We start from the raw sequence: 12,722 nt of genomic DNA on the forward strand, positions 1-12,722 counted from the left end.
ATGTTAACCACTGTGATAAAAATGTGTCAAATGGTTTATGAAGTGAGAGTATGATGCCCCATAATCATATCATTGTATACAGTTATGATTTAATAAAAAAATTAAAAAAAAATAAAATAAAAAAACAAAAAAAAAAAGAAAGGGCAAAATTAAAACAATATAAAAGCTTTGGCTTTAAGGTGACCCTGTTGAGGGCAATGATGTGGAGATCCCCACCCCGGACGTCTCTCCCTCTCCAGGTCCTCTTCCCTGCAAGTCCCCTTGCCTCATCAGCCTTTCATATTTGACTTTATGGGGTCAGGTAAGAGCAGGCCTGGGAGGGTGGTTATCACTGAGGAGTAGCAGCTGCTATCAAGAAGATGGAGAAACTGATAATTGACTCCCAGAATTTGCTCCACCAGCTGAATGCCCCACTGGAACAGGAGTCTAGATGTCAGCCAAAGGTCTACAGCTTGAGGCTAATTGAATCTGCACAAGATAATGGCCTCAGAATGACTGCCAGACTAAGGTACTTTGAAATAAAAGATCTTCTTCGTCTCATTCAGTTCTTTGGCTTTGACACAGACAATTTCTCTAGCTGTGAATTTACTGGACTGATTACTATCTACAATGAAGTTGTAGCCCAGTCAACTTGGGTGTGTCAGACTGAGCTTCTTCTATTTGGCTGTAAAATCGGTAGAAGAAGAAAGAAATGTCCAATTGGTAACTGACTTGATCTGAACGAGTCAGCAACAGGTTCACAGTGTCAGACTTGATAAGATGGAAAAGATTGTATTGGAAAATCAAAATTACAATTTCCTTTTAATTTCTGCAATTTTATCATTCACTCATTGGAGAAAACTTCCCATTTGAAAGGCAAAATAGCCTTAATTTTGAAAAACTAGACGTTCAACTCAAGGCATGTCATTGCAGGATTGTATTTTCTAAGGCAAAGCCTTCTGTGTTACATTGTCTATCATTGCACTGTAGATCCAAGCACAGAGTATGTAGAGTTAACTGAAGGAGTAGAATGTCCTCAGAAACATTCCAGTGTAAATGGCAGAGATCTGATCTTCTGGCAAGAGCTTGTATCTGAGCATTTAGCTGAATATTCATTAAAGAAGTGTTCTGATCCAAACGTTCCGAAGTTGAAATGGATTGTTTCTGGGTTTACTGCATGGCGATTGAAGCATAATTATTACAGAACAAGTCAATTCTCGACATTCCTGAAATGGTTCCCCAGTTGATAAATTTGGTTTACTGTTACTCTCCAGATAGAGAACATTTTCTAATTCTATAATTTTCTGCTACAAATGAAGAATTAAAATATTAATCATCTTCAAAATAAACAAAATGGAGTTGGAATAGCAAAGGGGGAAATTACTTCACTGATCTAGTCAGCTAATATTTGAAGTTTATTTCATAAAAGGTACAACACTTTAAGGGATTATCTTCCTCTCAGATCCATGTTAGCCATTTCATTACATTTTCAATTTAGAAAACACATGCTCCTTAATAGCCTGAATTTTAACAGTAGCAGTAGTGGTTTTTTGTTGCACATCTTATTATATGTAGAAGCAACCTCTGGCTCATTTAAAGTTATGTGGGCCAAGTAGGACAACAGGACCAAAAGTTTGAACCATATATGATCTAATTTGAGACCATTAGCTTGTAAACAAAATCAGTATGTAGTTAAACAAAAAGTAGCATATGGCAAATAATTGCCACACTGATGTCTGGAAAGTGATGGAGTGTCTTAACACTTTAGTTATATGTCTTGGCCATGGCAGCTGCACTGAAATGGGATAAAAATTCTGTCACTTTCACCCCCTCTTTGTTGCCTTCTTTTTTGCTTCACCCTTAAATTCTTACTAAATTTAAGGGTGCTTACTGCTAAATCAGTAAGACACAATCAGTAGCGGGGTGGGGGGAGAGCGGGCTGCTTAACAGTAGTTTAGGGAAGTTACTAAGGCTTAACAATAGTTTAGGAGTAGGTAAAATAGATAACAAAAAGATTAATCAATGATAAATGGTAGAAAGCATTAGACATTTAGTATAAATGTGTAAGAAATCATAACAAACTGTTTACTGTTTAATGAAATGTTAAAGGAGACAGAAGGGGAAAAAAAGGGAAGCAGAGGTAGTGGTGCTGAAAAAGTCTGAGCTGCAGAAGCTAGTCCGCACTTCCCCAATTTACCCTCTGCGACCCCCACCATACTGAGAGGCCCAACCAGACATGGTGGCTAGAAAGATATTGTTAGAAGAAATGACTAAAACCACTGTGACTGGATGTCTGTGATTATTTTTATTGTATACCCTGTAAGCAATTAAACAATACCTGCCTCTGCAATTTTCTGATCACACTAACTCACCCAAGATTGCATCAGCCCACATTATATAAGCTGCCCTCTACCAGTGGTCTGGACTCCTCTCCATACTGGGGGAACAGCCTGCCATTCTGTCTTTTCTTTAATAAAAACTTCCTAATTGGCACTATATTAATTGACTTTGGGTCTTGATGTCTCACTGACTTTGGGTCTTGATAACTCACATCCATCCTATAGCAGGACTAGTAGAAAGTAGTTATATGCATGAAAATGGAAACTTAGTCACTGGATACGTGATATACATTCTCTTGCCATCGAAACTTAACTCAGAATGTTGGTTTATCTTTTCCAATTCAAAAGTAAAGGTTAACATTGAACACAGCTACATATGATTATGAATATTAAGATATGAACAGTTCAATTTTGTTATTTAGGCAGGCATCTGACAAGTTGGAACTTTTTTTGTTTTTCTGCTTAAATAGGATTATCACAGCAACAAAAACTCCTTGAAGCTTTTCTCTACAATCATAATGTATGGATTCCATAATGTTGTGATGGATTTAAGCTATGAAGCCTCAAAACATCACAACTAAATCAGCATAATGTTCTCAGATTTGGAAAAGCTGCCTGATTAATATGATGCTGTAGTAGAATTATGTTTAGATTTGAATTCATATGTGAAGCATTCATATCAAACCTAAAAGCATAAATGTGAAATGCTAATGACAAGCCTGGGAATATAAACTGAATCTTCTTTTCTAACATTGGTCTAACTTACTATACACATTAGAGCAGTGTACTCTATTTAGTTGGTACTAAAAACAGTAACCTACGTAATTTAAATGTCTAAATTTTGAGGTTTATATCAAAACCAACACTTCACAAATTGACTTTTAAGGCATAATAAGGGTTAGTATTCTAGGCATGTAAATGGTTTCTTGGCACCCATAATGCAAGTAAAAGGTAATCTAGAGATGCAGACTTTATTGCTATATGGGAATTACATTTAAATTTTAGGGCATTTTATATAAAGCAATAATACAAACCTAGTAAGTTTGGCATATTTATTAAATTATCTTTGACATCTTTTTCTAAAAAACAGGTACTGTTTTTATCTATAACAAAAATTTTTGTATAGAACCTACTGCCTCAATCTTGTCCCATTGAGAAAATTTGTTTCTATTGTCCAAGAAACTCAGAATCAATTATCATTTTGAAAACTTGCTTTATCCCACTAAAGTAAGTTCAGGCTAGATTTAACGCTCCAGAAATTTTTACAAAGGACTGTTATTATAGAATTGCCATTGCTTCTAATTAGAATCTAACTTAAAGAGGACATACTTTCACTAATGCCCTTACTGTGCCAAAACAAAAAACTTAAGAAAAATGAGTAGGTACCTTCATAATTATGAGGTTGCTGAGGAAGTTTTTAGGATTCCCTACGAAAGTTAGTGGATGTAGGGAGAACTACAGTGTTGAAGTGTTGGAGATAGTTATTTAGTGCAATTAACCGAAGTCCATCCAGATCGGTTGTAACCAAATTTTGACATCATGTTATGGATGAATAAGCACTGAAAAACAAGCCAAATAACCAGAGTATATCTTATCCTTAACTTTCATAAACCACGTTATCTATAAGATTACTTTTCATTTTTCCCAAAAGGCTGAACTATTTCAATATCCTGAAATGTCAGTGTTAATTTTGCATTCGCAGAGGTAGCCTAACCAACAACAATTATGTTTTGGTACTAAGGGATATAACTTTGAATAAAATTATTAAAACACAAGAAAAATTAAAAAACACTATAAAGTACCCCTATCACTGGACAGAATACCTCCAGTTAGAAATGCATTACAACTGGGGGGCAGAGGCAAGATGGCTGACTAAAGCCAGCTTTCCACAGAAGCTCCCATCCAGAAGGAGAGTTAAAGGATAGAAGTTTAGCAAGTAACATGGTGGATTGGAGCTGAGCCAAGAGAGAAGGTTGAAGAGCACACATCAAGCCTGCTGAGGCAAGCTGCGACCCCAAGGATACGAACAAAAGGTACAAAATCCATCCCCAAGTGGACAGGAGTCCCCTTCCCCATGAGAACAGCTTGCAGTACTCCATACAAACAAACAAGCAGAGTTCAAAATTCCACCCATTATATCCCATGGGATAGACCCTCTAAAAACAGGACCTACTTCCCCTAAAAGAGTGCCATGGCATTCTCCTGCCAGGCATAAAACTATATAAAACTGTATATATTCTCGAAGAGGCAGACCAAGATGGCGGCCAAATAACAGCTTCCTTGCATCTGGGCATGGTGAGTCTGGGGAGATAGGACTCCAGGCATCTCTGGCTGGTGGGATCTGCCTATCATCACCCCTGTGAGGATACAGGGAGTCAGCAAGTGACTTCTGGACCCCAAGAGGAGGACTAAAACAGTGGAAAAACGGCAAGTGGTCACGTGAGTTCAATCCATCTAAACCCGCCAGCAACTATAAGTTCAGTAGCAGCAAGACTGCAAACCAGAAAGGACTTACCTGTGAACTGTTTTGGTGTCTTTGGACTTGGTACTCAGTTGAACTGCCTTGGGGAGAGCCTGAGTGGGAGTGTGGAGAAATTTGGCCATTGTCTAGGGCCCCAGTTTGAGCCACTGAGCCAGATGGAGCTAATAGTGTTTGGCTGTGGGCCACAGGGAGCCATTGTGAGTGATCTGCCCCGGCAAGCTCGGCCCTCAGGGTCGCAGAGCTAGAATCGGGCGGGAGCTGGTAACCCAGTGACCAAGTAGCCTAAGGGTGGGGTCTGAGCCGCCTTGCAGCCCTAACCCTCAGGGGCAGAGTGAGACCTGTTTTGGCACACTGGGTAAGTGGATAGCCACTTCAGCAGTGATTCCAGCAACAAGCACTTTCCTGGGAAAGTTTCTGCTCAACAAGTTTACAAGTTCTAAGTGCATTTTAAGTGGGCTGAAGAGAGATTTAGGGTGTCTACCTGCTGGGGTTTGAGAAATCAGCAGCCTCCAGTCATATCAGAACTGTGATTAACATCTCATACCACAGAAGACCACATGTTGCCCAGACAATATTCAATAACATATACATACTGCTTTGTTTCTAGTTGTGTTTTTTTTGTTTTTGTTTTTGTTTTTTTGGTTTGGTTGTTTTTTCTGTTTATTTTGATGTTGTTTTGTTTTTTAATTTCAACCTTTTCCATACAGATCCTTTTTCTTTCTCAATTTTTCTAGTTTAATTATAATTTCCCATTGCTGCCTTTTTCAATAACTAGAACGTCATTTTTGCTAATGTTTCTACCACTATTATTTGGTTTTTCACCCAATTTTATCCCGTAAAGTTTTCTGTTTGCTTGTTTTGGTTTGATTTATAGAATTTTTGTCTTTCCTCTCTACTTGGTGGAGGTGGGGTACGGTGGCTGATCAGGTTAGCAAAGAGCTGCTGACCTCAAGGGAACCACCCAACTGGGCACCCCCAGAAGGTAGATTTTTTTTAAGGTTGTGTTAAAGTACCCTACTATACACCTATATTGCTCTGTATCCCTCTTTCTGTGCCTCTCTTCTTTTTGTCAATATTCCTTTTACCCACCCCCTCTTCATTCTCTATTTTTCTATTTTTTTTTCTTATGACACCATCCTCCGTTCTTTGATCCATTTTTTGCTCTTCATCCTTCTCACCCTTCTGGTCCTGTAACCCTTAGTCCATAGGCACAAGAACTTAAAGAGCAAGAGGAAGTGAAAGGAAAATTAGGGCAAGGAAATAGATAAAAGAAATCACTCATGAGGAAGAATCAGCAGAAAACTCCAGGCAACATGGAGAACCAGTCCAGAACAACCCCGCCAAGGGACCATGAGGTAGCTACTGCAGATGATTCCATCTATAAAGAAATGTTAGGAATGACAGAAAGGGAATTTGGAATACACATGTTGAAAACAATGAAAGAAATGATGGAAACAATGAAGGAAACTGCTAATAAAGTGGAAAATAACCAAAAGGATATCCAAAAACAGAATCAAATAAGAGATGAATGATATGAAGAACATAAAAAGGATATAGCAGAGCTGAAGGAAATGAAACAGTCAATTAGGGAACTTAAAGATGCAATAGAAAGTATCACCAACAGGTTAGACCATGCAGAAGAGAGAATTTCAGAGGTAGAAGACAAAGATCTTGCGATAACTCAGACAGTAAAAGAGGCAGAAAAGAAGAGAGAGAAAGCAGAACATTCACTGTCAGAATTAAGGGACTTTATGAAGCGTTCCAACATACGAGTTATAGGAATTCGAGAAGGGGAAGAAGAATGCCCCAGAAGAATGGAAGCCATACTAGAGAATATTATAAAAGAAAATTTCCCAAATATCACCAAAGATTCTGACACACTGCTTTCAGAGGGATATCGGAACCCAGGTCACCTCAACTCTAACCGAGCTTCTCCAAGACACATTGTGATGAACCTGTCCAAAGTCAAGACAAAAGAAAAGATTCTGCAAGCTGCCAGGAGTAAGCGCCAGTTGACCTACAGGGGCAAATCCATCAGAGTGACCGCAGACTTCTCTAATGAAACTTTCCAAGCAAGAAGACAATGGTCATCTACTTTTAATCTACTTAAACAGAACAATTTCCAGCCCACAATTCTGTACCCTGCTAAGCTAAGCTTAAAAATTGGCAGAGGAATCATATCATTTACAGATATACAAACATTGAGGAAATTTGCCACAACAAGACGAGCTCTACAGGAAATACTTCAACCTGTTCTGCACACTGACCACCACAATGGATCAGCAGCAAAGTAAGAACTCAAAAATCAAAGGCCAGAACCTAACCTCCACACCGATGCAAAAGATAAAACTAAGCAATGGACTCTCACAAAATAAGACAAATAGAATACAACCGCACTTATCAATTATGTCAATAAATGTTAATGGCTTGAATTTCCCACTGAAGAGACATAGATGGCTGACTGGATTAAAAAACACAAGCCATCCACCTTACTTATTGTACCCTCAATGAATCCCCAACAATAAAAAAAAAAACACAAGCCATCCATTTGCTGTCTGCAAGAAACACACCTGGCCTCAAAAGACAGATTAAAGCTCTGAGTCAAGGGTTGGAAGACAATTTTTCAGGCAAATGGAATTCAGAAGAAAAGAGGAGCTGCAATCTTATTTTCAGATACATGTGGATTTAAAGCAACTAAAGTCAAAAAAGACAAAGATGGTCACTTTATACTGGTCAAGGGAAAAGTACAACAAGAAGACATTTCAAATCTAAATATTTATGCACCCAATTTAAATGCTCCCAGATTCTTGAAACAGACCTTACTCAGTCTGAGCAATATGATACCTGATAATACCATAATAACACGGGACATTAACACTCCTCTTACAGAGCTGGACAGATCCTCTAAACAGAAATTAAACAAAGATATAAGAGATTTAAATGAGACCCTCGAACAACTGTGCTTGATAGACACATATAGAACACTTCACCCCAAAGATAAAGAATATACATTCTTCTCATCACCCCATGGAACATTCTCCAAAATTGATCATATCCTGGGACACAAAACAAATATCAACAGAATCAAAAGAATTGAAATTTTACCTTGTATCTTCTCAGACCATAAGGCACTAAAGGTGGAACTCAACTCTAACAAAAACGCTCGACCCCATACTAGGGCATGGAAATTAAACAATCTTCTGTTGAATAACAGATGGGTGAAGGAAGAAATAAAACAGGAAATCATTAACTTCCTTGAGCATAACAACAATGAAGACACAAGCTACCAAAACCTGTGGGATACTGCAAAAGCAGTTTTCAGAGGAAAATTCATCGCTTTAGATACCTACATTCAAAAAACAGAAAGAGAGCGCATCAACAATCTCACAAGAGATCTTGTGGAATTGGAAAAAGGAGAACAATCTAAGCCTAAACTCAGTAGAAGAAAAGAAATATCCAAAATCAAATCAGAGATCAATGAAATTGAAAACAAAAGAATCATTCAGAAAATTAATGAAACAAGGAGTTGCTCTTTTGAAAAAATAAATAAAATAGATAAACCATTGGCCAGACTAACGAGGAAAAGAAAAGTAAACTCTCTAGTAACCTCAATCAGAAATGATAAAGGGGAAATAACAACTGATCCCACAGAGATACCAGAGATCATCTCTGAATACTACCAGAAACTCTATGCCCAGAAATTTGACAATGTGAAGAAAATGGATAAATATTTGTAATCATACCCTCTCCCAAGACTCAGCCAGGAAGAAATAGAGCTCCTGAACAGACCAATTTCAAGCACTGACATCAAAGAAACAATAAAAAATCTTCAAACCAAAAAATGCCCTGGTCAAGATGGCTTCCCTCCAGAATTCTATCAAACCTTCAAGGAAGAGCTTATTCCTGTACTGCAGAAATTATTTCAAAAAATTGAGGAAGAAGGAATCTTCCCCAACACATTATATGAAGCAAACATCAACCTGATACCAAAACCAGGAAAAGACCCAAACAAAAAGGAGAATTGCAGACCAATCTCACTCATGAATATAGATGCAAAAATTCTCAACAAAATCCTAGCCAATAGATTACAGCTTATCATCAAAAAAGTCATTCATCATGATCAAGTAGGCTTCATCCCAGGCATGCAAGGCTGGTTTAACACACGCAAGTCCATAAAAGTTATCCACCATATTAACAGAGGCAAAAATGAAGATCACATGATCCTCCCAAAAGATGCAGAAAAAGCATTTGATAAAATCCAGCATCCTTTTCTAATTAGAACACTGAAGAGTATAGGCATAGGTGGCACATTTCTAAAACTGATTGAAGCTATTTATGACAAACCCACAGCCAATATTTTACTCAATGGAGTAAAACTGAAAGCTTTTCCTCTTAGAACTGGAACCAGAGAAGGTTGTCCTCTGTCACCTTTACTATTCAACATAGTGCTGGAAGTTCTAGCCAATACAATTAGGCAAGAAAAGGAAATAAAGGGAATCCAAATGGCAGCAGAGGAGGTCAAACTCTCCCTCTTTGCTGACGACATGATCTTATACTTAGAGAACCCCAAAGACTCAACCACAAGACTCCTAGAAGTCATCAAAAAATACAGTAATGTTTCAGGATATAAAATCAATGTCCACAAGAGAGTAGCCTTTGTATACACCAATAACAATCAAGATGAGAAGCTAATTAAGGACACAACTCCCTTCACCACAGTTTCAAGGAAAATGAAATACCTAGGAATATACCTAACGAAGGAGGTGAAGGACCTCTATAAAGAAAACTATGAAATCCTCAGAAAGGAAATAGCAGAGGATATTAACAAATGGAAGAACATACCATGCTCATGGATGGGAAGAATCAACATTGTTAAAATGTCTATACTTCCCAAAGCAATCTACCTATTCAATGCCATTCCTATCAAAATACCAACATCGTACTTTCAAGATTTGGAAAAAATGATTCTGCGTTTTGTATGGAACCGGAAAGAAACCCGTATAGCTAAGGCAGTTCTCTGTAACAAAAATAAAGCTGGGGGCATCAGCATACCAGATTTTAGTCTGTACTACAAAGCCATAGTGCTCAAGACAGCATGGTACTGGCACAAAAACAGAGACATAGACACTTGGAATTGAATTGAAAACCAAGAAATGAAACTAACATTTTACAACCACCTCATCTTTGATAAACCAAACAAGAACATACCTTTGGGGAAAGACTCCCTATTCAATAAATGGTGTTGGGAGAACTGGATGTCTACATGTAGAAGACTGAAACTGGACCCACACCTTTCCCCACTCACAAAAATTGATTCAAGATGGATAAAAGACTTACATTTAAGGCATGAAACAATAAAAATCCTCAAAGAAAGCATAGGAAAAACACTGGAAGATATTGGCCTGGGGAAAGACTTCATGAAGAAGACTGCCATGGCAATTGCCACAACAACAGAAACAGCTTTTCTGTACAGAAAAGCTTCTGTACAGCTAAGGAGACAATAACCAAAGCAAAGAGACAACCTACACAATGGGAAAGGATATTTGCATATTTTCAATCAGACAAAAGCTTGATAACTAGGATCTATACAGAACTCAAATTAATCCACATGAAAAAAGCCAACAATCCTATATATCAATGGGCAAGAGACATGAATAGAACTTTCTCTAAAGATGACAGACGAATGGCTAACAAACACATGAAAAAATGTTCATCATCTCTATATATTAGAGAAATGCAAATCTAAACAACCCTGAGATATCATCTAACCCCAGTGAGAATGGCCCACATCACAAAATCTCAAAACTGCAGATGCTGGCGTGGATGTGGCGAGAAGGGAACACTTTTACACTGCTGGTGGGACTGCAAACTAGTACAACCTTTCTGGAAGGAAGTATGGAGAAACCTCAAAGCACTCAAGCTAGACCTCCCATTTGATCCTGCAATCCCATTACTGGGCATCTACCCAGAAGGAAAAAAGTACTTTTATCATAAGGACACTTGTACTAGACTGTTTATTGCAGCTCAATTTACAATCGCCAAAATGTGGAAACAGCCTAAATGCCCACCAACACAGGAATGGATTAACAAGCTGTGGTATATGTATACCATGGAATACTATTCAGCCATTAAGAAAAATGGAGACTTTACATCCTTCGTATTAACCTGGATGGACGTGGAAGACATTATTCTTAGTAAAGCATCACAAGAATGGAGAAGCATGAATCCTATGTACTCAATTTTGATATGAGGACAATTAATGACAATTAAGGTTATGGGGGGGAAGCAGAAAGAGGGACGGAGGGAGGGGCATTGGGCCTTGGTGTGTGTCACACTTTATGGGGTCAAGAGATGATTGCAAGGGGGACTTTACCTAACAATTGCAATCAGTGTAACCTGGCTTATTGTACCCTCAATGAATCCTCAAGAATAAAAAAAAAAAAAAGAAAATTTGTCAAATGGTATATAAAACCAGTGTATGGTGCCCCATGATTGCATTAATGTACATAGCTATGATTTAATTAAAAAAAATAGAATTTAAAAAAGGGGGGAAAATGTATACATTGTCTACCTGCAATTCTGAACTATCAGAACTCCCCTCCACTCTCACTCTGAGATCTGGAAGCCTGTACCCCAGGAGTCCAGATTCTTGGGTATTTTCTCAAGAGATGTGGACGGGGCATGGACTGCTGCTGACCAGTGCTGATTCTGTGACAGGGGAGTAAGTAGAGGAGAGTTGCTGAGAGGGAACCATACAGGGGTGGTGGTGACCCAAGGCACCGAGCAGCAGCCATAGTGGCAACAATAGGGTTCACCCCTGGATATTCTGGAGTTACACCCCATGTCTCTCTGGACAGCCCAAAGAGTCCGGGCATCTTCTTTGGTGGCAGCCACTCGTGGAACAAATCTGGGATGGCAACGCAAGCCCAGAGAATAAAGGGTTTGCCTGAGGCAGTACCAGCCTGGGAGGAGCATGGGGACTAGAATATGCACACACAGAGCCAGCAGATTCCCAGGGCAGGGCTGACCCAGAGGACCGCTTTACTGAGCCTAAGATGCACCTGGCCCTCAGGGGATCATTAGCTGAGACAAAGGAGGGCAGGCAGAGGTTGGAACTGACAGCTAACCGTGCCATTTGGATACAAACTGCAGCCGAGACCGGGCAGTGGCACAGACAGGGTCTGAGTCACAGGTTCTGTGAACTCAAACAGTGTCTGTTCTGCAGGGGAATATAGCCAGGACAGAAACAAATTCTGTGAAGTTGTTCTATTCTGTCAATAACATCAATCAGGGGTGGGGCTGGAACTGAGTGAACAGTCCCAGCCTCCATTAAGCACCCAAGTTTGTCAGGTGTCACCTCTCCCTGCCAGTTAGTGGCAGAGAGCAGCGGCCTGGCTGAGTAGACCATAGATGTCACTGTGATTCAGGCAGGTGCAAACCCCTGGAGTATCTGCTCATTGGAGGCAACTGGGTCACAGCCTGTGGGGTTATCAGTGACTGGGTGTGACAGAGGTGCAAGGTGGGGAAGGATGCATCAACTTTCCCAGACTAATCTATTTGCTGGGAGGGTCCTCCTGACCTCATGGAGCACCTGAGTGAATCATATTTGAGTTATCAGCAGACCCCTCCGATCTAGATGCCAGAGACCTTTTAAACTCTCCCACCTGAGACAGGTGCTGACTGAGACAATTGATTTGGACCTCTTGAACTGGGCCAATTGCCTAAGGACTATCCAAGTGGTACCATGGGTGTGTGGTTGTGGGAAGGTTTGATTTTCCTTTTCTAATTGTTGCCTGTGGTGGGTGGGGTGACTTAATTGCTGGTATTTCTCCACAGCTGAGACTTCAACCCAGAGTAACTGATTCACTAGGATAGGACAGAGACCAGATGAAAACAAGACAGAGCCAATTATCCCCACCACA

General features: G+C 39.4%; 1 pseudogene; it reads left to right on the plus strand.

The window, feature by feature from the left end:
• Positions 1-359: 359 nt before the first annotated feature.
• Positions 360-1,226, plus strand: LOC128581032 (cyclin-G1-like; annotated as a pseudogene).
• Positions 1,227-12,722: the final 11,496 nt, after the last annotated feature.

This window comes from Nycticebus coucang, chromosome 3 (genome assembly GCF_027406575.1).
Source record: "Nycticebus coucang isolate mNycCou1 chromosome 3, mNycCou1.pri, whole genome shotgun sequence".
Taxonomy (NCBI): Eukaryota; Metazoa; Chordata; class Mammalia; order Primates; family Lorisidae; genus Nycticebus; species Nycticebus coucang.